Source organism: Oncorhynchus mykiss, chromosome 20 (assembly GCF_057628025.1).
Source record: "Oncorhynchus mykiss isolate SJ-2025 chromosome 20, ASM5762802v1, whole genome shotgun sequence".
NCBI classification, from domain to species: Eukaryota; Metazoa; Chordata; class Actinopteri; order Salmoniformes; family Salmonidae; genus Oncorhynchus; species Oncorhynchus mykiss.
Window position 1 is genome coordinate 5,729,260 of NC_143041.1, and position 20,978 is coordinate 5,750,237.

The window sequence follows — 20,978 nt, forward strand, 5'->3', positions numbered from 1 at the left end:
TTAACCGTGCCGTCAACTCCAGTGGACCCAGCCCTCTCCTTGGTGTCATTTTCACACAGGCTTAAAGCTGGTTCAGGCACCTGAGAAGTACCTTGCACCATCTCTACCTGTGTGTCTAATTCACCAATCCTGTGCTGCTGCTCCACCTTGTCAGCAGCAGAGACCAAGACTGCGTCTCGAGTACTGCCAGAAGGAATTGCATACTCTCCAAGCACATCTATAGCTGTCTCTGGAATCACCTGCGACACACTTTCCATATCACTCTCTAATTCTCTCTCCATAGCCACACTCCCCTCATCTTCTTCAGTAATGAAATAAGAAATAAGACATCACTCCCCTTCTTACATTTATATCTGTCCTTAGGTCTGTCACACCTTCTACACATATCACCGATGTTCGAACATTCCCTGGCATAATGCCCTTGTTCACCACATTTATGACATATAAATTCTGGACATTCTTTAAGTGTGTGTCCCGGTTGAATACATAGTCTACATACCTTAACTTGGTTATCGTGGATCACTCGGAAATATTCAAATCCTTCGACAGTATTGGACTTTGTTGAGTAAGGCAATGATTGCACGCTGTCCGTAAACTTCACCTTACAAAATCTCGTCCCGTCCACAATGTCCGTTACTGGCCACATCCTCCTCTTGATTGGTGTTGTCGCGTTCACTTTCCATCCTTGTAATTTCTCATATATTTCATCATCCGTAATATATGCCGGCAAGTTCAAAAAGGACACCACAGGTTCATCGTTCCCCAGTTCTTTCGCCATGACTTGACAGCTCGTTATTTTTAAACAATGACAAGAAACTGTCATGTAACAATGACAAGCAACTTTCCTGTAAAACTGATGTCAAAATGTCAGATGAAAAAGCAAGAAATGACTTACAGAGGAGCAGCGTAGCACACACCATTGAGGCCCACAAACAAAGCTGTGGATAGTTTCCTTGAAGCCAGAACAAATACAAATGCCGAAATCCGGGATCGAACCAAGGACCTTTAGATCTTTAGTCTAAAGCTCTCCCAACTGAGCTATTTCAGCAATTCACTAATTTTAATTCTGTGGCACCCTTGACAATTCACATGCATGTGACTCACAATTTTGACACTCAAAATGTACATCATAGCCAATATGGGGTTCGAACCCATGACCTTGGCGTTATTAGCACCACACTCTAACCAACTCAGCTAACAGGCCATTTGCTATTTTGCTCAATTGTTGAAATGCACCGAGCCTCTACAAGTGCTGGCACGTAAACAAACAAGTCCACCAACAGCATCGCCTGACAAGACTGGACCCTCTAGGTTGCTTCTTGCGGAAATTCCAAACGGCTGGGGAATTAGCTTAAATGCTTTGCATGCGTGAGGTAGTGGGATCGATGCCTGCATTCCCCAAAAACATTTTTTTTTTGTTGAACCAAGAAAGCTCCAGTTCACACTTCATGCAGCCTTGTCTTACGACAACCTACTGTCATGTAACAATGACAAGTAACTTTCCTGTAACACTGATGTCAAAATGTCAGATGAAAAAGCAATAAATTACTTACTTTCAGAGGAGCAGCGTAGCACACACCATTGAGGCCCACAAACAAAGCTGTGGATAGTTTCCTTGAAGCCAGAGCATGAAGAAAGAACAAACACAAATGTCGAAACCGAACCAGGGACCTTTAGATCTTCAGTCTAACGCTCTCCCAACTGAGCTATTTCGTCAATTCACTAATTTTAATTCTGTGGCACCCTTGACAATTCACATGCATGTGACTCACAATTTTGACACTCAAAATGTACATCATAGCCAATATGGGGTTCGAACCCATGACCTTGGCGTTATTAGCACCACACTCTAACCAACTCAGCTAACCGGCCATTTGCTATTTAGCTCAATTTTTGAAATGCACCGAGCCTCTGCAAGTGCTGGCACGTAAACAAACAAGTCCACCAACAGCATAGCCTGACAAGACTGGACCCTCTAGGTTGCTTCTTGCGGAAATTCCAAACGGCTGGGGAATTAGCTCAAATGTTTTGCATGCGTGAGGTAGTGGGATCGATGCCTGCATTCTCCAAAAGCAAATTCTTTCATGTATCCAAGAAAACTCCAGTTCACACTTCATGCAGCCTTGTCTTACGACATCCTACTGTCATGTAACAATGACAAGTAACTTTCCTGTAACACTGATGTCAAAATGTCAGATGAAAAGCAAGAAATTACTTACTTTTAGAGGAGCAGCGTAGCACACACCATTGAGGCCCACAAACAAAGCTGTGGATAGTTTCCTTGAAGCCAGAGCATGAAGAAAGAACAAATACAAATGCCGAAACCCGGGATCGAACCAGGGACCTTCAGATCTTCAGTCTAACACTCTCCCAACTGAGCTATTTCGGCAATTCACTAATTTTAATTCTGTGGCACCCTTGACAATTCACATGCATGTGACTCACAATTTTGACACTCAAAATGTACATCATAGCCAGTACGGGGATCAAACCCATGACCTTGGCATTATTAGCACCACACTCTAACCAACTGAGCTAACCAGCCATTTGCTATTTTGCTCAATTGTGGCAATGCACCGAGCCTCTGCAAGTGCTGGCATGTAAACAAACAAGTCCACCAACAGCATAGCCTGACGAGACTAGACCCTCTAGGTTGCTTCTTGCGGAAATTCCAAACGGCTGGGGAATTAGCTCAAATGCTTTGCATGCGTGAGGTAGTGGGATCGATGCCTGCATTCTCCAAAAGCAAATTCTTTCAAGGATCCAAGAAAACTCCAGTTCACACTTCATGCAGCCTTGTCTTACGACAACCTACTGTCATGTAAACAATGACAATAAACTGTCATGTAACAATGACAAGAAACTCTCATGTAACACTGATGTCACAATGTCAGATGAAAAAGAAAGACATTACTTACTTTCAGAGGAGCAGCGTATCACACACTCTAACCAACTGAGCTAACCGGCCGCTGGCTACAGAGCACAATTGTTGAGATGCACCGAGCCTCAGCAAGTGCTGGAGCACAAACTAACAAGTCCACCAACAGCATAGCCTGACAACACTGGACACTCTTGGTTGCTCCTTGTGGCAATTCCAAACAGCTGGGGAATTTGATCAATTGGTATTGTGTTTGCTTAGCATGCTATAGGTAGTGGGATCGATGCCCGCATTCCCCAAAAACTTTTTTTGGGGTGGATCCAAGAAAGCCCCACTTCACACTTCATGCAGCCTTGTCTTACGACAACCTACTTTCATGTAACAATGACAAGCAACTTTCCTGTAACACTGATGTCAAAATGTCAGATGAAAAAGCAAGAAATTACTTACTTTCAGAGGAGCAGCGTAGCACACACCATTGAGGGCCACAAACAAAGCTGTGGATAGTTTCCTTGAAGCCAGAGCATGAAGAAAGAACAAATACAAATGTCGAAACCGAACCAGGGACTTTTTCAGCTATTTCAGCAAATCACTAATTTTAATTCTGTGGCACCCTTGACAATTCACATGCATGTGACACACAATTTTGACACTCAAAATGTACATCATAGCCAATATGGGGTTCGTACCCATGACCTTGGCGTTGTTAGCACCACACTCTAACCAACTCAGCTAACAGGCCATTTGCTATTTTGCTCAATTGTTGAAATGCACCGAGCCTCTGCAAGTGCTGGCACGTAAACAAACAAGTCCACCAACAGCATAGCCTGACAAGACTGGACCCTCTAGGTTGCTTCTTGCGGAAATTCCAAACGGCTGGGGAATTAGCTTAAATGCTTAGCATGCTATAGGTAGTGGGATCGATGCCCGCATTCCCCAAAAACATTTTTTTTTGTTGAACCAAGAAAGCTCCAGTTCACACTTCATGCAGCCTTGTGTTACGACAACCTACTGTCATGTAACAATGACAAGTAACTTTCCTGTAACACTGATGTCAAAATGTCAGATGAAAAAGCAAGAAATTACTTACTTTCAGAGGAGCAGCGTAGCACACACCATTGAGGCCCACAAACAAAGCTGTGGATAGTTTCCTTGAAGCCAGAGCATGAAGAAAGAACAAACACAAATGTCGAAACCGAACCAGGGACCTTTAGATCTTCAGTCTAACGCTCTCCCAACTGAGCTATTTCGGCAATTCATAAATTTTAATTCTGTGGCACCCTTGACAATTCACATGCATGTGACTCACAATTTTGACACTCAAAATGTACATCATAGCCAATATGGGGTTCGAACCCATGACCTTGGCATTATTAGCACCACACTCTAACCAACTCAGCTAACCGGCCATTTGCTATTTTGCTCAATTGTTGAAATGCACCGAGCCTCTGCAAGTGCTGGCACGTAAACAAACAAGTCCACCAACAGCATAGCCTGACAAGACTGGACCCTCTAGGTTGCTTCTTGCGGAAATTCCAAACGGCTGGGGAATTAGCTCAAATGCTTTGCATGCGTGAGGTAGTGGGATCGATGCCTGCATTCTCCAAAAGCAAATTCTTTCATGGATCCAAGAAAACTCCAGTTCACACTTCATGCAGCCTTGTCTTACGACATCCTACTGTCATGTAACAATGACAAGTAACTTTCCTGTAACACTGATGTCAAAATGTCAGATGAAAAGCAAGAAATTACTTACTTTTAGAGGAGCAGCGTAGCACACACCATTGAGGCCCACAAACAAAGCTGTGGATAGTTTCCTTGAAGCCAGAGCATGAAGAAAGAACAAATACAAATGCCGAAACCCGGGAACGAACCAGGGACCTTTAGATCTTCAGTCTAACGCTCTCCCAACTGAGCTATTTCGGCAATTCACTAATTTTAATTCTGTGGCACCCTTGACAATTCACATGCATGTGACTCACAATTTTGACACTCAAAATGTACATCATAGCCAGTACGGGGATCGAACCCATGACCTTGGCGTTATTAGCACCACACTCTAACCAACTGAGCTAACCGGCCATTTGCTATTTTGCTCAATTGTTGAAATGCACCGAGCCTCTGCAAGTGCTGGCACGTAAACAAACAAGTCCACCAACAGCATAGCCTGACAAGACTGGACCCTCTAGGTTGCTTCTTGCGGAAATTCCAAACGGCTGGGGAATTAGCTCAAATGCTTTGCATGCGTGAGGTAGTGGGATCGATGCCTGCATTCTCCAAAAGCAAATTCTTTCATGGATCCAAGAAAACTCCAGTTCACACTTCATGCAGCCTTGTCTTACGACAACCTACTGTCATGTAAACAATGACAAGAAACTGTCATGTAACAATGACAAGAAACTCTCATGTAACACTGATGTCACAATGTCAGATGAAAAAGAAAGACATTACTTACTTTCAGAGGAGCAGCGTATCACACACTCTAACCAACTGAGCTAACCGGCCGCTGGCTACAGAGCACAATTGTTGAGATGCACCGAGCCTCTGCAAGTGCTGGAGCACAAACTAACAAGTCCACCAACAGCATAGCCTGACAAGACTGGACACTCTTGGTTGCTCCTTGTGGCAATTCCAAACAGCTGGGGAATTTGATCAATTGGTATTCTGTTTGCTTAGCATGCTATAGGTAGTGGGATCGATGCCCGCATTCCCCAAAAACATTTTTTTTGGTGGATCCAAGAAAGCTCCAGTTCACACTTCATGCAGCCTTGTCTTACGACAACCTACTTCCATGTAACAATGACAAGCAACTTTCCTGTAACACTGATGTCAAAATGTCAGATGAAAAAGCAAGAAATTACTTACTTTCAGAGGAGCAGCGTAGCACACACCATTGAGGGCCACAAACAAAGCTGTGGATAGTTTCCTTGAAGCCAGAGCATGAAGAAAGAACAAATACAAATGTTAAAACCGAACCAGGGACTTTTAGATCTTCAGTCTAACGCTCTCCCAACTGAGCTATTTCAGCAATTCACTAATTTTAATTCTGTGGCACCCTTGACAATTCACATGCATGTGACTCACAATTTTGACACTCAAAATGGACATCATAGCCAATATGGGGTTTGAACCCATGACCGTGGCATTGTTAGCACCACACTCTAACCAACTCAGCTAACAGACCATTTGCTATTTTGCTCAATTGTTGAAATGCACCGAGCCTCTGCAAGTGCTGGCACGTAAACAAACAAGTCCACCAACAGCATAGCCTGACAAGACTGGACCCTCTAGGTTGCTTCTTGCGGAAATTCCAAACGGCTGGGGAATTAGCTTAAATGCTTAGCATGCTATAGGTAGTGGGATCGATGCCCGCATTCCCCAAAAACATTTTTTTTTGTTGAACCAAGAAAGCTCCAGTTCACACTTCACGCAGCCTTGTCTTATGACAACCTACTGTCATGTAACAATGACAAGTAACTTTCCTGTAACACTGATGTCAAAATGTCAGATGAAAAAGCAAGAAATTACTTACTTTCAGAGGAGCAGCGTAGCACACACCATTGAGGCCCACAAACAAAGCTGTGGATAGTTTCCTTGAAGCCAGAGCATGAAGAAAGAACAAACACAAATGTCGAAACCGAACCAGGGACCTTTAGATCTTCAGTCCAACGCTCTCCCAACTGAGCTATTTCGGCAATTCACTAATTTTAATTCTGTGGCACCCTTGACAATTCACATGCATGTGACTCACAATTTTGACACTCAAAATGTACATCATAGCCAATATGGGGTTCGAACCCATGACCTTGGCGTTATTAGCACCACACTCTAACCAACTCAGCTAACCGGCCATTTGCTATTCTGCTCAATTGTTGAAATGCACCGAGCCTCTGCAAGTGCTGGCACGTAAACAAACAAGTCCACCAACAGCATAGCCTGACAAGACTGGACCCTCTAGGTTGCTTCTTGCGGAAATTCCAAACGGCTGGGGAATTAGCTCAAATGCTTTGCATGCGTGAGGTAGTGGGATCGATGCCTGCATTCTCCAAAAGCAAATTCTTTCATGGATCCAAGAAAACTCCAGTTCACACTTCATGCAGCCTTGTCTTACGACATCCTACTGTCATGTAACAATGACAAGTAACTTTCCTGTAACACTGATGTCAAAATGTCAGATGAAAAAGCAAGAAATTACTTACTTTCAGAGGAGCAGCGTAGCACACACCATTGAGGCCCACAAACAAAGCTGTGGATAGTTTCCTTGAAGCCAGAGCATGAAGAAAGAACAAACACATATGTCGAAACCGAACCAGGGACCTTTAGATCTTCAGTCCAACGCTCTCCCAACTGAGCTATTTCGGCAATTCACTAATTTTAATTCTGTGGCACCCTTGACAATTCACATGCATGTGACTCACAATTTTGACACTCAAAATGTACATCATAGCCAATATGGGGTTCGAACCCATGACCTTGGCGTTATTAGCACCACACTCTAACCAACTCAGCTAACCGGCCATTTGCTATTCTGCTCAATTGTTGAAATGCACCGAGCCTCTGCAAGTGCTGGCATGTAAACAAACAAGTCCACCAACAGCATAGCCTGACAAGACTGGACCCTCTAGGTTGCTTCTTGCGGAAATTCCAAACGGCTGGGGAATTAGCTTAAATGCTTAGCATGCTATAGGTAGTGGGATCGATGCCCGCATTCCCCAAAAACATTTTTTTTTGTTGAACCAAGAAAGCTCCAGTTCACACTTCATGCAGCCTTGTGTTACGACAACCTACTGTCATGTAACAATGACAAGTAACTTTCCTGTAACACTGATGTCAAAATGTCAGATGAAAAAGCAAGAAATTACTTACTTTCAGAGGAGCAGCGTAGCACACACCATTGAGGCCCACAAACAAAGCTGTGGATAGTTTCCTTGAAGCCAGAGCATGAAGAAAGAACAAACACAAATGTCGAAACCGAACCAGGGACCTTTAGATCTTCAGTCCAACGCTCTCCCAACTGAGCTATTTCGGCAATTCACTAATTTTAATTCTGTGGCACCCTTGACAATTCACATGCATGTGACTCACAATTTTGACACTCAAAATGTACATCATAGCCAATATGGGGTTCGAACCCATGACCTTGGCGTTATTAGCACCACACTCTAACCAACTCAGCTAACCGGCCATTTGCTATTCTGCTCAATTGTTGAAATGCACCGAGCCTCTGCAAGTGCTGGCACGTAAACAAACAAGTCCACCAACAGCATAGCCTGACAAGACTGGACCCTCTAGGTTGCTTCTTGCGGAAATTCCAAACGGCTGGGGAATTAGCTCAAATGCTTTGCATGCGTGAGGTAGTGGGATCGATGCCTGCATTCTCCAAAAGCAAATTCTTTCATGGATCCAAGAAAACTCCAGTTCACACTTCATGCAGCCTTGTCTTACGACATCCTACTGTCATGTAACAATGACAAGTAACTTTCCTGTAACACTGATGTCAAAATGTCAGATGAAAAAGCAAGAAATTACTTACTTTCAGAGGAGCAGCGTAGCACACACCATTGAGGCCCACAAACAAAGCTGTGGATAGTTTCCTTGAAGCCAGAGCATGAAGAAAGAACAAACACAAATGTCGAAACCGAAACAGGGACCTTTAGATCTTCAGTCTAACGCTGTCCCAACTGAGCTATTTCGGCAACTCACTAATTTTAATTCTGTGGCACCCTTGACAATTCACATGCATGTGACTCACAATTTTGACACTCAAAATGTACATCATAGCCAATATGGGGTTCGAACCCATGACCTTGGCGTTATTAGCACCACACTCTAACCAACTCAGCTAACCGGCCATTTGCTATTTTGCTCAATTGTTGAAATGCACCGAGCCTCTGCAAGTGCTGGCACGTAAACAAACAAGTCCACCAACAGCATAGCCTGACGAGACTAGACCCTCTAGGTTGCTTCTTGCGGAAATTCCAAACGGCTGGGGAATTAGCTCAAATGCTTTGCATGCGTGAGGTAGTGGGATCGATGCCTGCATTCTCCAAAAGCAAATTCTTTCATGGATCCAAGAAAACTCCAGTTCACACTTCATGCAGCCTTGTCTTACGACATCCTACTGTCATGTAACAATGACAAGTAACTTTCCTGTAACACTGATGTAAAAATGTCAGATGAAAAGCAAGAAATTACTTACTTTTAGAGGAGCAGCGTAGCACACACCATTGAGGCCCACAAACAAAGCTGTGGATAGTTTCCTTGAAGCCAGAGCATGAAGAAAGAACAAATACAAATGCCGAAACCCGGGATCGAACCATGGACCTTTAGATCTTCAGTCTAACGCTTTCCCAACTGAGCTATTTCGGCAATCCACTAATTTTAATTCTGTGCCACCCTTGACAATTCACATGCATGTGACTCACAATTTTGACACTCAAAATGTACATCGTAGCCAGTACGGGGATCGAACCCATGACCTTGGCGTTATTAGCACCACACTCTAACCAACTGAGCTAACCGGCCATTTGCTATTTTGCTCAATTGTTGCAATGCACCAAGCCTCTGCAAGTGCTGGCACGTAAATAAACAAGTCCACCAACAGCATAGCCTGACGAGACTGGACCCTCTAGGTTGCTTCTTGCGGAAATTCCAAACGGCTGGGGAATTAGCTCCAATGCTTTGCATGCGTGAGGTAGTGGGATCGATGCCTGCATTCTCCAAAAGCAAATTCTTTCATGGATCCAAGAAAACTCCAGTTCACACTTCATGCAGCCTTGTCTTACGACAACCTACTGTCATGTAAACAATGACAAGAAACTGTCATGTAACAATGACAAGAAACTCTCATGTAAAACTGATGTCACAATGTCAGATGAAAAAGAAAGACATTACTTACTTTCAGAGGAGCAGCGTATCACACACTCTAACCAACTGAGCTAACCGGCCGCTGGCTACAGAGCACAATTGTTGAGATGCACCGAGCCTCTGCAAGTGCTGGAGCACAAACTAACAAGTCCACCAACAGCATAGCCTGACAAGACTGGACACTCTTTGTTGCTCCTTGTGGCAATTCCAAACAGCTGGGGAATTTGATCAATTGGTATTGTGTTTGCTTAGCATGCTATAGGTAGTGGGATCGATTCCCGCATTCCCCAAAAACATTTTTTTTTGTTGAACCAAGAAAGCTCCAGTTCACACTTCATGCAGCCTTGTCTTACGACAACCTACTGTCATGTAACAATGACAAGTAACTTTCCTGTAACACTGATGTCAAAATGTCAGATGAAAAAGCAAGAAATTACTTACTTTCAGAGGAGCAGCGTAGCACACACCATTGAGGCCCACAAACAAAGCTGTGGATAGTTTCCTTGAAGCCAGAGCATGAAGAAAGAACAACCACAAATGTCGAAACCGAACCAGGGACCTTCAGATCTTCAGTCTAACGCTCTCCCAACTGAGCTATTTCGGCAATTCACTAATTTTAATTCTGTGGCACCCTTGACAATTCACATGCATGTGACTCACAATTTTGACACTCAAAATGTAGATCATAGCCAATATGGGGATCGAACCCATGACCTTGGCGTTATTAGCACCACACTCTAACCAACTGAGCTAACCGGCCATTTGCTATTTTGCTCAATTGTTGAAATGTACCGAGCCTCTGCAAATGCTGGCACGTAAACAAACAAGTCCACCAACAGCATAGCCTGACAAGACTGGACCCTCTAGGTTGCTTCTTGCGGAAATTCCAAAAGGCCGGGGAATTAGCTCAAATGCTTTGCATGCGTGAGGTAGTGGGATCGATGCCTGCATTCTCCAAAAGCAAATTCTTTCATGGATAAAAGAAAAGTCCAGTTCACACTTAATTTCAGCCTTGTCTTACGACAACCTACTGTCATGTAAACAATGACAAGAAAATTTCCTGTAACACTGATGTCAAAATGTCAGATGAAAAAGCAATAAATTACTTACTTTCAGAGGAGCAGCGTAGCACACACCATTGAGGCCCACAAACAAAGCTGTGGATAGTTTCCTTGAAGCCAGAGCATGAAGAAAGAACAAATACAAATGCCAGGATCGAACCAGGGACCTTTAGATCTTCAGTCTAACGCTCTCCCAACTGAGCTATTTCGACAATACACTAATTTTAATTCTGTGGCACCCTTGACAATTCACATGCATGTGACTCACAATTTTGACACTCAAAATGTACATCATAGCCAGTACGTGGATCGAACCCATTACCTTGGCGTTATTAGCACCACACTCTAACCAACTGAGCTAACCAGCCATTTGCTATTTTGCTCAATTGTGGCAATGCACCGAGCCTCTGCAAGTGCTGGCACGTAAACAAACAAGTCCACCAACAGCATAGCCTGACGAGACTTGACCCTCTAGGTTGCTTCTTGCGGAAATTCCAAACGGCTGGGGAATTAGCTCAAATGCTTTACATGCGTGAGGTAGTGGGATCGATGCCTGCATTCTCCAAAAGCAAATTCTTTCATGGATCCAAGAAAACTCAAGTTCACACTTCATGCAGCCTTGTCTTACGACAACCTACTGTCATGTAAACAATGACAAGAAACTGTCATGTAACAATGACAAGAAACTCTCATGTAACACTGATGTCAAAATGTCAGATGAAAAAGCAAGAAATTACTTACTTTCAGAGGAGCAGCGTATCACACACTCTAACCAACTGAGCTAACCGGCCGCTGGCTACAGAGCACAATTGTTGAGATGCACCGAGCCTCTGCAAGTGCTGGAGCACAAACTAACAAGTCCACCAACAGCATAGCCTGACAAGACTGGACACTCTTGGTTGCTCCTTGTGGCAATTCCAAACAGCTGGGGAATTTGATCAATTGGTATTGTGTTTGCTTAGCATGCTATAGGTAGTGGGATCGATTCCCGCAATCCCCAAAAACATATTTTTTTGTGCATCCAAGAAAGCCCCACTTCACACTTCATGCAGCCTTGTCTTACGACAACCTACTGTCATGTAACAATGACAAGCAACTTTCCTGTAACACTGATGTCAAAATGTCAGATGAAAAAGCAAGAAATTACTTACTTTCAGAGGAGCAGCGTAGCACACACCATTGAAGCCCACAAACAAAGCTGTGGATAGTTTCCTTGAAGCCAGAGCATGAAGAAAGAACAAATACAAATGCCGAACCAGGGACCTTTAGATCTTCAGTCTAACGCTCTCCCAACTGAGCTATTTCGGCAATTCACTAATTTTAATTCTGTGGCACCCTTGACAATTCACATGCATGTGACTCACAATTTTGACACTCAAATAGTACATCATAGCCAATATGGGGATCTAACCCATGACCTTGGCGTTATTAGCACCACACTCTAACCAACTCAGCTAACCGGCCATTTGCTATTTTGCTCAATTGTTGAAATGCACCGAGCCTCTGCAAGTGCTGGCACGTAAACAAACAAGTCCACCAACAGCATAGCCTGACAAGACTGGACCCTCTAGGTTGCTTCTTGCGGAAATTCCAAACGGCTGGGGAATTAGCTCAAATGCTTTGCATGCGTGAGGTAGTGGGATCGATGCCTGCATTCTCCAAAAGCAAATTCTTTCATGGATCCAAGAAAACTCCAGTTCACACTTCATGCAGCCTTGTCTTACGACAACCTACTGTCATGTAAACAATGACAAGAAACTTTCCTGTAACACTGATGTCAAAATGTCAGATGAAAAAGCAAGAAATTACTTACTTTCAGAGGAGCAGCGTAGCACACACCATTGAGGCCCACAAACAAAGCTGTGGATAGTTTCCTTGAAGCCAGAGCATGAAGTAAGAACAAATACATATGCCGAAACCCGGGATCGAACCATGGACCTTTAGATCTTCAGTCTAACGCTCTCCCAACTGAGCTATTTCGGCAATTCACTAATTTTAATTCTGTGGCACCCTTGACAATTCACATGCATGTGACTCACAATTTTGACACTCAAAATGTACATCATAACCAGTACGGGGATCGAACCCATGACCTTGGCATTATTAGCACCACACTCTAACCAACTGAGCTAACCAGCCATTTGCTATTTTGCTCAATTGTGGCAATGCACCGAGCCTCTGCAAGTGCTGGCACGTAAACAAACAAGTCCAACAACAGCATAGCCTGACGAGACTGGACCCTCTAGGTTGCTTCTTGCGGAAATTCCAAACGGCTGGGGAATTAGCTCAAATGCTTTGCATGCGTGAGGTAGTGGGATCGATGCCTGCATTCTCCAAAAGCAAATTCTTTCATGGATCCAAGAAAACTCCAGTTCACACTTCATGCAGCCTTGTCTTACGACAACCTACTGTCATGTAAACAATGACAAGAAACTTTCCTGTAACACTGATGTCAAAATGTCAGATGAAAAAGCAAGAAATTACTTACTTTCAGAGGAGCAGCGTAGCACACACCATTGAGGCCCACAAACAAAGCTGTGGATAGTTTCCTTGAAGCCAGAGCATGAAGAAAGAACAAATACAAATGCCGAAACCCGGGATCGAACCAGGGACCTTTAGATCTTCAGTCTAACGCTCTCCCAACTGAGCTATTTCTGCAATTCACTAATTTTAATTCTGTGGCACCCATGACAATTCACATGCATGTGACTCACAATTTTGACACTCAAAATGTACATCATAGCCAGTACGGGGATCGAACCCATGACCTTGGCGTTATTAGCACCACACTCTAACCAACTGAGCTAACCAGCCATTTGCTATTTTGCTCAATTGTGGCAATGCACCGAGCCTCTGCAAGTGCTGGCACGTAAACAAACAAGTCCACCAACAGCATAGCCTGACGAGACTGGACCCTCTAGGTTGCTTCTTGCGGAAATTGCAAACGGCTGGGGAATTAGCTCAAATGCTTTGCATGCGTGAGGTAGTGGGATCGATGCCTGCATTCTCCAAAAGCAAATTCTTTCATGGATCCAAGAAAACTCAAGTTCACACTTCATGCAGCCTTGTCTTACGACAACCTACTGTCATGTAAACAATGACAAGAAACTGTCATGTAACAATGACAAGAAACTCTCATGTAACACTGATGTCAAAATGTCAGATGAAAAAGCAAGAAATTACTTACTTTCAGAGGAGCAGCGTATCACACACTCTAACCAACTGAGCTAACCGGCCGCTGGCTACAGAGCACAATTGTTGAGATGCACCGAGCCTCTGCAAGTGCTGGAGCACAAACTAACAAGTCCACCAACAGCATAGCCTGACAAGACTGGACACTCTTGGTTGCTCCTTGTGGCAATTCCAAACAGCTGGGGAATTTGATCAATTGGTATTGTGTTTGCTTAGCATGCTATAGGTAGTGGGATCGATTCCCGCAATCCCCAAAAACATATTTTTTTGTGCATCCAAGAAAGCCCCACTTCACACTTCATGCAGCCTTGTCTTACGACAACCTACTGTCATGTAACAATGACAAGCAACTTTCCTGTAACACTGATGTCAAAATGTCAGATGAAAAAGCAAGAAATTACTTACTTTCAGAGGAGCAGCGTAGCACACACCATTGAAGCCCACAAACAAAGCTGTGGATAGTTTCCTTGAAGCCAGAGCATGAAGAAAGAACAAATACAAATGCCGAACCAGGGACCTTTAGATCTTCAGTCTAACGCTCTCCCAACTGAGCTATTTCGGCAATTCACTAATTTTAATTCTGTGGCACCCTTGACAATTCACATGCATGTGACTCACAATTTTGACACTCAAATAGTACATCATAGCCAATATGGGGATCTAACCCATGACCTTGGCGTTATTAGCACCACACTCTAACCAACTCAGCTAACCGGCCATTTGCTATTTTGCTCAATTGTTGAAATGCACCGAGCCTCTGCAAGTGCTGGCACGTAAACAAACAAGTCCACCAACAGCATAGCCTGACAAGACTGGACCCTCTAGGTTGCTTCTTGCGGAAATTCCAAACGGCTGGGGAATTAGCTCAAATGCTTTGCATGCGTGAGGTAGTGGGATCGATGCCTGCATTCTCCAAAAGCAAATTCTTTCATGGATCCAAGAAAACTCCAGTTCACACTTCATGCAGCCTTGTCTTACGACAACCTACTGTCATGTAAACAATGACAAGAAACTTTCCTGTAACACTGATGTCAAAATGTCAGATGAAAAAGCAAGAAATTACTTACTTTCAGAGGAGCAGCGTAGCACACACCATTGAGGCCCACAAACAAAGCTGTGGATAGTTTCCTTGAAGCCAGAGCATGAAGTAAGAACAAATACATATGCCGAAACCCGGGATCGAACCATGGACCTTTAGATCTTCAGTCTAACGCTCTCCCAACTGAGCTATTTCGGCAATTCACTAATTTTAATTCTGTGGCACCCTTGACAATTCACATGCATGTGACTCACAATTTTGACACTCAAAATGTACATCATAACCAGTACGGGGATCGAACCCATGACCTTGGCATTATTAGCACCACACTCTAACCAACTGAGCTAACCAGCCATTTGCTATTTTGCTCAATTGTGGCAATGCACCGAGCCTCTGCAAGTGCTGGCACGTAAACAAACAAGTCCAACAACAGCATAGCCTGACGAGACTGGACCCTCTAGGTTGCTTCTTGCGGAAATTCCAAACGGCTGGGGAATTAGCTCAAATGCTTTGCATGCGTGAGGTAGTGGGATCGATGCCTGCATTCTCCAAAAGCAAATTCTTTCATGGATCCAAGAAAACTCCAGTTCACACTTCATGCAGCCTTGTCTTACGACAACCTACTGTCATGTAAACAATGACAAGAAACTTTCCTGTAACACTGATGTCAAAATGTCAGATGAAAAAGCAAGAAATTACTTACTTTCAGAGGAGCAGCGTAGCACACACCATTGAGGCCCACAAACAAAGCTGTGGATAGTTTCCTTGAAGCCAGAGCATGAAGAAAGAACAAATACAAATGCCGAAACCCGGGATCGAACCAGGGACCTTTAGATCTTCAGTCTAACGCTCTCCCAACTGAGCTATTTCTGCAATTCACTAATTTTAATTCTGTGGCACCCATGACAATTCACATGCATGTGACTCACAATTTTGACACTCAAAATGTACATCATAGCCAGTACGGGGATCGAACCCATGACCTTGGCGTTATTAGCACCACACTCTAACCAACTGAGCTAACCAGCCATTTGCTATTTTGCTCAATTGTGGCAATGCACCGAGCCTCTGCAAGTGCTGGCACGTAAACAAACAAGTCCACCAACAGCATAGCCTGACGAGACTGGACCCTCTAGGTTGCTTCTTGCGGAAATTGCAAACGGCTGGGGAATTAGCTCAAATGCTTTGCATGCGTGAGGTAGTGGGATCGATGCCTGCATTCTCCAAAAGCAAATTCTTTCATGGATCCAAGAAAACTCCAGTTCACACTTCATGCAGCCTTGTCTTACGACAACCTACTGTCATGTAAACAATGACAAGAAACTGTCATGTAACAATGACAAGAAACTCTCATGTAACACTGATGTCACAATGTCAGATGAAAAAGAAAGACATTACTTACTTTCAGAGGAGCAGCGTATCACACACTCTAACCAACTGAGCTAACCGGCCGCTGGCTACAGACCACAATTGTTGAGATGCACCGAGCCTCTGCAAGTGCTGGAGCACAAACTAACAAGTCCACCAACAGCATAGCCTGACAAGACTGGACACTCTTGGTTGCTCCTTGTGGCAATTACAAACAGCTGGGGAATTTGATCAATTGGTATTGTGTTTGCTTAGCATGCTATAGGTAGTGGGATCGATTCCCGCAATCCCCAAAAAACATTTTTTGTTGTGGATCCAAGAAAGCCCCACTTCACACTTCATGCAGCCTTGTCTTACGACAACCTACTGTCATGTAACAATGACAAGCAACTTTCCTGTAACACTGATGTCAAAATGTCAGATGAAAAAGCAAGAAATTACTTACTTTCAGAGGAGCAGCGTAGCACACACCATTGAGGCCCACAAACAAAGCTGTGGATAGTTTCCTTGAAGCCAGAGCATGAAGAAAGAAAAAATACAAATGCCGAAACAGGGACCTTTAGATCTTCAGTCTAACGCTCTCCCAACTGAGCTATTTCGGCATTTCACTAATTTTAATTCTGTGGCACCCTTGACAATTCACATGCATGTGACTCACAATTTTGACACTCAGAATGTACATCATAGCCAGTACAGGGATCGAACCCATGACCTTGGCGTTATTAGCACCACACTCTAACCAACTGAGCTAACCGGCCATTTGCTATTTTGCTCAATTGTTGAAATGCACCGAGCCTCTGCAGGTGCTGGCACGTAAACAAACAAGTCCACCAACAGCATAGCCTGACAAGACTGGACCCTCTAGGTTGCTTCTTGTGGAAATTCCAAACGGCTGGGGAATTAGCTCAAATGCTTTGCATGCGTGAGGTAGTGGGATCGATGCCTGCATTCTCCAAAAGCAAATTCTTTCATGGATCCAAGAAAACTCCAGTTCACACTTCATGCAGCCTTGTCTTACGACAACCTACTGTCATGTAAACAATGACAAGAAACTGTCATGTAACAATGACAAGAAACTCTCATGTAACACTGATGTCACAATGTCAGATGAAAAAGAAAGACATTACTTACTTTCAGAGGAGCAGCGTATCACACACTCTAACCAACTGAGCTAACCGGCCGCTGGCTACAGAGCACAATTGTTGAGATGCACCGAGCCTCTGCAAGTGCTGGAGCACAAACTAACAAGTCCACCAACAGCATAGCCTGACAAGACTGGACACTCTTGGTTGCTCCTTGTGGCAATTCCAAACAGCTGGGGAATTTGATCAATTGGTATTGTGTTTGCTTAGCATGCTATAGTTAGTGGGATCGATTCCCGCAATCCCCAAAAACAATTTTTGTTGTGGATCCAAGAAAGCTCCAGTTCACACTTCATGCAGCCTTGTCTTACGACAACCTACTGTCATGTAACAATGACAAGAAACTCTCATGTAACACTGATGTCACAATGTCAGATGAAAAAGAAAGACATTACTTACTTTCAGAGGAGCAGCGTATCACACACTCTAACCAACTGAGCTAACCGGCCGCTGGCTACAGAGCACAATTGTTGAGATGCACCGAGCCTCTGTAAGTGCTGGAGCACAAACTAACAAGTCCACCAACAGCATAGCCTGACAAGACTGGACACTCTTGGTTGCTCCTTGTGGCAATTCCAAACAGCTGGGGAATTTGATCAATTGGTATTGTGTTTGCTTAGCATGCTATAGTTAGTGGGATCGATTCCCGCAATCCCCAAAAACAATTTTTGTTGTGGATCCAAGAAAGCTCCAGTTCACACTTCATGCAGCCTTGTCTTACGACAACCTACTGTCATGTAACAATGACAAGCAACTTTCCTGTAACACTGATGTCAAAATGTCAGATGAAAAAGCAAGAAATCACCTACTTTCAGAGGAGCACACACCATTGAGGCCCACAAACAAAGCTGTGGATAGTTTCCTTGAAGCCAGAGCATGAAGATAGAACAAATACAAATGCCGAAACCAGGGATCGAACCAGGGACCTTTAGATCTTCAGTCTAACGCTCTCCCAACTGAGCTATTTCGGCAATTCACTAATTTTAATTCTGTGGCACCCTTGACAATTCACATGCATGTGACTCACAATTTTGACACTCAAAATGTACATCATAGCCAGTACGGGGATCGAACCCATGACCTTGGCGTTATTAGCACCACACTCTAACCAACTGAGCTAACCGGCCATTTGCTATTTTGCTCAATTGTTGAAATGCACCGAGCCTCTGCAAGTGCTGGCACGTAAACAAACAAGTCCACCAACAGCATAGCCTGACAAGACTGGACCCTCTAGGTTGCTTCTTGCGGAAATTCCAAACGGCTGGGGAATTAGCTCAAATGCTTTGCATGCGTGAGGTAGTGGGATCGATGCCTGCATTCTCCAAAAGCAAATTCTTTCATGGATCCAAGAAAACTCCAGTTCACACTTCATGCAGCCTTGTCGTACGACAACCTACTGTCATGTAAACAATGACAAGAAACTTTCCTGTAACACTGATGACAAAATGTCAGATGAAAAAGCAAGAAATGACTTACTTTCAGAGGAGCAGAGTAGCACACACCATTGAGGCCCACAAACAAAGCTGTTTCCTTGAAGCCAGAGCATGAAGAAAGAACAAATACAAATGCCGAAACCCAGGATCGAACCAGGGACCTTATAATCTTCAGTCTAACGCTCTCCCAACTGAGCTATTTCGGCAATTCACTAACTTTAATTCTGTGGCACCCTTGACAATTCACATGCATGTGACTCACAATTTTGACACTCAAAATGTACATCATAGCCAGTACGGGGATCGAACCCATGACCTTGGCGTTATTAGCACCGCACTCTAACCAACTGAGCTAACCAGCCATTTGCCATTTTGCTCAATTGTGGCAATGCACCGAGCCTCTGCAAGTGCTGGCACGTAAACAAACAAGTCCACCAACAGCATAGCCTGACAAGACTGGACCCTCTAGGTTGCTTCTTGCGGAAATTCCAAACGGCTGGGGAATTAGCTCAAATGCTTTGCATGCGTGAGGTAGTGGGATCGATGCCTGCATTCTCCAAAAGCAAATTCTTTCATGGATCCAAGAAAACTCCAGTTCACACTTCATGCAGCCTTGTCGTACGACAACCTACTGTCATGTAAACAATGACAAGAAACTTTCCTGTAACACTGATGTCAAAATGTCAGATGAAAAAGCAAGAAATTACTTACTTTCAGAGGAGCAGAGTAGCACACACCATTGAGGCCCACAAACAAAGCTGTTTCCTTGAAGCCAGAGCATGAAGAAAGAACAAATACAAATGCCGAAACCCGGGATCGAACCAGGGACCTTATAATCTTCAGTCTAACGCTCTCCCAACTGAGCTATTTCGGCAATTCACTAATTTTAATTCTGTGGCACCCTTGACAATTCACATGCATGTGACTCACAATTTTGACACTCAAAATGTACATCATAGCCAGTACGGGGATCGAACCCATGACCTTGGCGTTATTAGCACCGCACTCTAACCAACTGAGCTAACCAGCCATTTGCCATTTTGCTCAATTGTGGCAATGCACCGAGCCTCTGCAAGTGCTGGCACGTAAACAAACAAGTCCACCAACAGCATAGCCTGACGAGACTGGACCCTCTAGGTTGCTTCTTGCGGAAATTCCAAACGTCTGGGGAATTAGGTCAAATGCTTTGCATGCGTGAGGTAGTGGGATCGATGCCTGCATTCTCCAAAAGCAAATTCTTTCATGGATCCAAGAAAACTCCAGTTCACACTTCATGCAGCCTTGTCTTACGACAACCTACTGTCATGTAAACAATGACAAGAAACTGTCATGTAACAATGACAAGAAACTCTCATGTAACACTGATGTCACAATGTCAGATGAAAAAGAAAGACATTACTTACTTTCAGAGGAGCAGCGTATCACACACTCTAACCAACTGAGCTAACCGGCCGCTGGCTACAGAGCACAATTGTTGAGATGCACCGAGCCTCTGCAAGTGCTGGAGCACAAACTAACAAGTCCACCAACAGCATAGCCTGACAAGACTGGACACTCTTGGTTGCTCCTTGTGGCAATTCCAAACAGCTGGGGAATTTGATCAATTGGTATTGTGTTTGCTTAGCATGCTATAGTTAGTGGGATCGATTCCCGCAATCCCCAAAAACAATTTTTGTTGTGGATCCAAGAAAGCTCCAGTTCACACTTCATGCAGCCTTGTCTTACGACAACCTACTGTCATGTAACAATGACAAGCAACTTTCCTGTAACACTGATGTCAAAATGTCAGATGAAAAAGCAAGAAATCACTTACTTTCAGAGGAGCAGCGTAGCACACACCATTGAGGCCCACAAACAAAGCTGTGGATAGTTTCCTTGAAGCCAGAGCATGAAGATAGAACAAATACAAATGCCGAAACCAGGGATCGAACCAGGGACCTTTAGATCTTCAGTCTAACGCTCTCCCAACTGAGCTATTTCGGCATTTCACTAATTTTA

General features: G+C 43.9%; 32 non-coding genes across 32 annotated transcripts; all 32 read right to left on the minus strand.

Annotated features, from left to right (window-relative positions):
* Positions 1 to 975: 975 nt before the first annotated feature.
* On the minus strand, positions 976 to 1,048 carry trnaf-aaa (transfer RNA phenylalanine (anticodon AAA)). The gene has a single exon. It is a non-coding gene; the product is annotated as a tRNA-Phe (tRNA).
* An 82-nt stretch (positions 1,049 to 1,130) lies between these two features.
* trnai-aau (transfer RNA isoleucine (anticodon AAU)) lies at positions 1,131 to 1,204 on the minus strand. The gene has a single exon. It is a non-coding gene; the product is annotated as a tRNA-Ile (tRNA).
* A 594-nt stretch (positions 1,205 to 1,798) lies between these two features.
* trnai-aau (transfer RNA isoleucine (anticodon AAU)) lies at positions 1,799 to 1,872 on the minus strand. The gene has a single exon. It is a non-coding gene; the product is annotated as a tRNA-Ile (tRNA).
* A 444-nt stretch (positions 1,873 to 2,316) lies between these two features.
* On the minus strand, positions 2,317 to 2,389 carry trnaf-gaa (transfer RNA phenylalanine (anticodon GAA)). The gene has a single exon. It is a non-coding gene; the product is annotated as a tRNA-Phe (tRNA).
* An 82-nt stretch (positions 2,390 to 2,471) lies between these two features.
* On the minus strand, positions 2,472 to 2,545 carry trnai-aau (transfer RNA isoleucine (anticodon AAU)). The gene has a single exon. It is a non-coding gene; the product is annotated as a tRNA-Ile (tRNA).
* A 1,668-nt stretch (positions 2,546 to 4,213) lies between these two features.
* Positions 4,214 to 4,287, minus strand: trnai-aau (transfer RNA isoleucine (anticodon AAU)). The gene has a single exon. It is a non-coding gene; the product is annotated as a tRNA-Ile (tRNA).
* A 444-nt stretch (positions 4,288 to 4,731) lies between these two features.
* Positions 4,732 to 4,804, minus strand: trnaf-gaa (transfer RNA phenylalanine (anticodon GAA)). Its single transcript has one exon. It is a non-coding gene; the product is annotated as a tRNA-Phe (tRNA).
* An 82-nt stretch (positions 4,805 to 4,886) lies between these two features.
* trnai-aau (transfer RNA isoleucine (anticodon AAU)) lies at positions 4,887 to 4,960 on the minus strand. Its single transcript has one exon. It is a non-coding gene; the product is annotated as a tRNA-Ile (tRNA).
* Positions 4,961 to 6,655: 1,695 nt separating this feature from the next.
* trnai-aau (transfer RNA isoleucine (anticodon AAU)) lies at positions 6,656 to 6,729 on the minus strand. Its single transcript has one exon. It is a non-coding gene; the product is annotated as a tRNA-Ile (tRNA).
* Positions 6,730 to 7,322: 593 nt separating this feature from the next.
* On the minus strand, positions 7,323 to 7,396 carry trnai-aau (transfer RNA isoleucine (anticodon AAU)). Its single transcript has one exon. It is a non-coding gene; the product is annotated as a tRNA-Ile (tRNA).
* A 593-nt stretch (positions 7,397 to 7,989) lies between these two features.
* On the minus strand, positions 7,990 to 8,063 carry trnai-aau (transfer RNA isoleucine (anticodon AAU)). Its single transcript has one exon. It is a non-coding gene; the product is annotated as a tRNA-Ile (tRNA).
* Positions 8,064 to 8,656: 593 nt separating this feature from the next.
* trnai-aau (transfer RNA isoleucine (anticodon AAU)) lies at positions 8,657 to 8,730 on the minus strand. Its single transcript has one exon. It is a non-coding gene; the product is annotated as a tRNA-Ile (tRNA).
* A 444-nt stretch (positions 8,731 to 9,174) lies between these two features.
* trnaf-gaa (transfer RNA phenylalanine (anticodon GAA)) lies at positions 9,175 to 9,247 on the minus strand. The gene has a single exon. It is a non-coding gene; the product is annotated as a tRNA-Phe (tRNA).
* An 82-nt stretch (positions 9,248 to 9,329) lies between these two features.
* Positions 9,330 to 9,403, minus strand: trnai-aau (transfer RNA isoleucine (anticodon AAU)). The gene has a single exon. It is a non-coding gene; the product is annotated as a tRNA-Ile (tRNA).
* Positions 9,404 to 10,431: 1,028 nt separating this feature from the next.
* On the minus strand, positions 10,432 to 10,505 carry trnai-aau (transfer RNA isoleucine (anticodon AAU)). Its single transcript has one exon. It is a non-coding gene; the product is annotated as a tRNA-Ile (tRNA).
* A 1,691-nt stretch (positions 10,506 to 12,196) lies between these two features.
* Positions 12,197 to 12,270, minus strand: trnai-aau (transfer RNA isoleucine (anticodon AAU)). Its single transcript has one exon. It is a non-coding gene; the product is annotated as a tRNA-Ile (tRNA).
* Positions 12,271 to 12,716: 446 nt separating this feature from the next.
* On the minus strand, positions 12,717 to 12,789 carry trnaf-gaa (transfer RNA phenylalanine (anticodon GAA)). Its single transcript has one exon. It is a non-coding gene; the product is annotated as a tRNA-Phe (tRNA).
* An 82-nt stretch (positions 12,790 to 12,871) lies between these two features.
* trnai-aau (transfer RNA isoleucine (anticodon AAU)) lies at positions 12,872 to 12,945 on the minus strand. Its single transcript has one exon. It is a non-coding gene; the product is annotated as a tRNA-Ile (tRNA).
* A 446-nt stretch (positions 12,946 to 13,391) lies between these two features.
* trnaf-gaa (transfer RNA phenylalanine (anticodon GAA)) lies at positions 13,392 to 13,464 on the minus strand. The gene has a single exon. It is a non-coding gene; the product is annotated as a tRNA-Phe (tRNA).
* Positions 13,465 to 13,546: 82 nt separating this feature from the next.
* trnai-aau (transfer RNA isoleucine (anticodon AAU)) lies at positions 13,547 to 13,620 on the minus strand. Its single transcript has one exon. It is a non-coding gene; the product is annotated as a tRNA-Ile (tRNA).
* A 1,022-nt stretch (positions 13,621 to 14,642) lies between these two features.
* On the minus strand, positions 14,643 to 14,716 carry trnai-aau (transfer RNA isoleucine (anticodon AAU)). Its single transcript has one exon. It is a non-coding gene; the product is annotated as a tRNA-Ile (tRNA).
* Positions 14,717 to 15,162: 446 nt separating this feature from the next.
* On the minus strand, positions 15,163 to 15,235 carry trnaf-gaa (transfer RNA phenylalanine (anticodon GAA)). Its single transcript has one exon. It is a non-coding gene; the product is annotated as a tRNA-Phe (tRNA).
* An 82-nt stretch (positions 15,236 to 15,317) lies between these two features.
* On the minus strand, positions 15,318 to 15,391 carry trnai-aau (transfer RNA isoleucine (anticodon AAU)). Its single transcript has one exon. It is a non-coding gene; the product is annotated as a tRNA-Ile (tRNA).
* A 446-nt stretch (positions 15,392 to 15,837) lies between these two features.
* Positions 15,838 to 15,910, minus strand: trnaf-gaa (transfer RNA phenylalanine (anticodon GAA)). Its single transcript has one exon. It is a non-coding gene; the product is annotated as a tRNA-Phe (tRNA).
* Positions 15,911 to 15,992: 82 nt separating this feature from the next.
* trnai-aau (transfer RNA isoleucine (anticodon AAU)) lies at positions 15,993 to 16,066 on the minus strand. The gene has a single exon. It is a non-coding gene; the product is annotated as a tRNA-Ile (tRNA).
* A 1,023-nt stretch (positions 16,067 to 17,089) lies between these two features.
* Positions 17,090 to 17,163, minus strand: trnai-aau (transfer RNA isoleucine (anticodon AAU)). The gene has a single exon. It is a non-coding gene; the product is annotated as a tRNA-Ile (tRNA).
* Positions 17,164 to 18,445: 1,282 nt separating this feature from the next.
* trnaf-gaa (transfer RNA phenylalanine (anticodon GAA)) lies at positions 18,446 to 18,518 on the minus strand. Its single transcript has one exon. It is a non-coding gene; the product is annotated as a tRNA-Phe (tRNA).
* Positions 18,519 to 18,600: 82 nt separating this feature from the next.
* Positions 18,601 to 18,674, minus strand: trnai-aau (transfer RNA isoleucine (anticodon AAU)). The gene has a single exon. It is a non-coding gene; the product is annotated as a tRNA-Ile (tRNA).
* A 594-nt stretch (positions 18,675 to 19,268) lies between these two features.
* Positions 19,269 to 19,342, minus strand: trnai-aau (transfer RNA isoleucine (anticodon AAU)). Its single transcript has one exon. It is a non-coding gene; the product is annotated as a tRNA-Ile (tRNA).
* Positions 19,343 to 19,781: 439 nt separating this feature from the next.
* trnaf-gaa (transfer RNA phenylalanine (anticodon GAA)) lies at positions 19,782 to 19,854 on the minus strand. The gene has a single exon. It is a non-coding gene; the product is annotated as a tRNA-Phe (tRNA).
* Positions 19,855 to 19,936: 82 nt separating this feature from the next.
* trnai-aau (transfer RNA isoleucine (anticodon AAU)) lies at positions 19,937 to 20,010 on the minus strand. The gene has a single exon. It is a non-coding gene; the product is annotated as a tRNA-Ile (tRNA).
* Positions 20,011 to 20,890: 880 nt separating this feature from the next.
* Positions 20,891 to 20,963, minus strand: trnaf-gaa (transfer RNA phenylalanine (anticodon GAA)). The gene has a single exon. It is a non-coding gene; the product is annotated as a tRNA-Phe (tRNA).
* Positions 20,964 to 20,978: the final 15 nt, after the last annotated feature.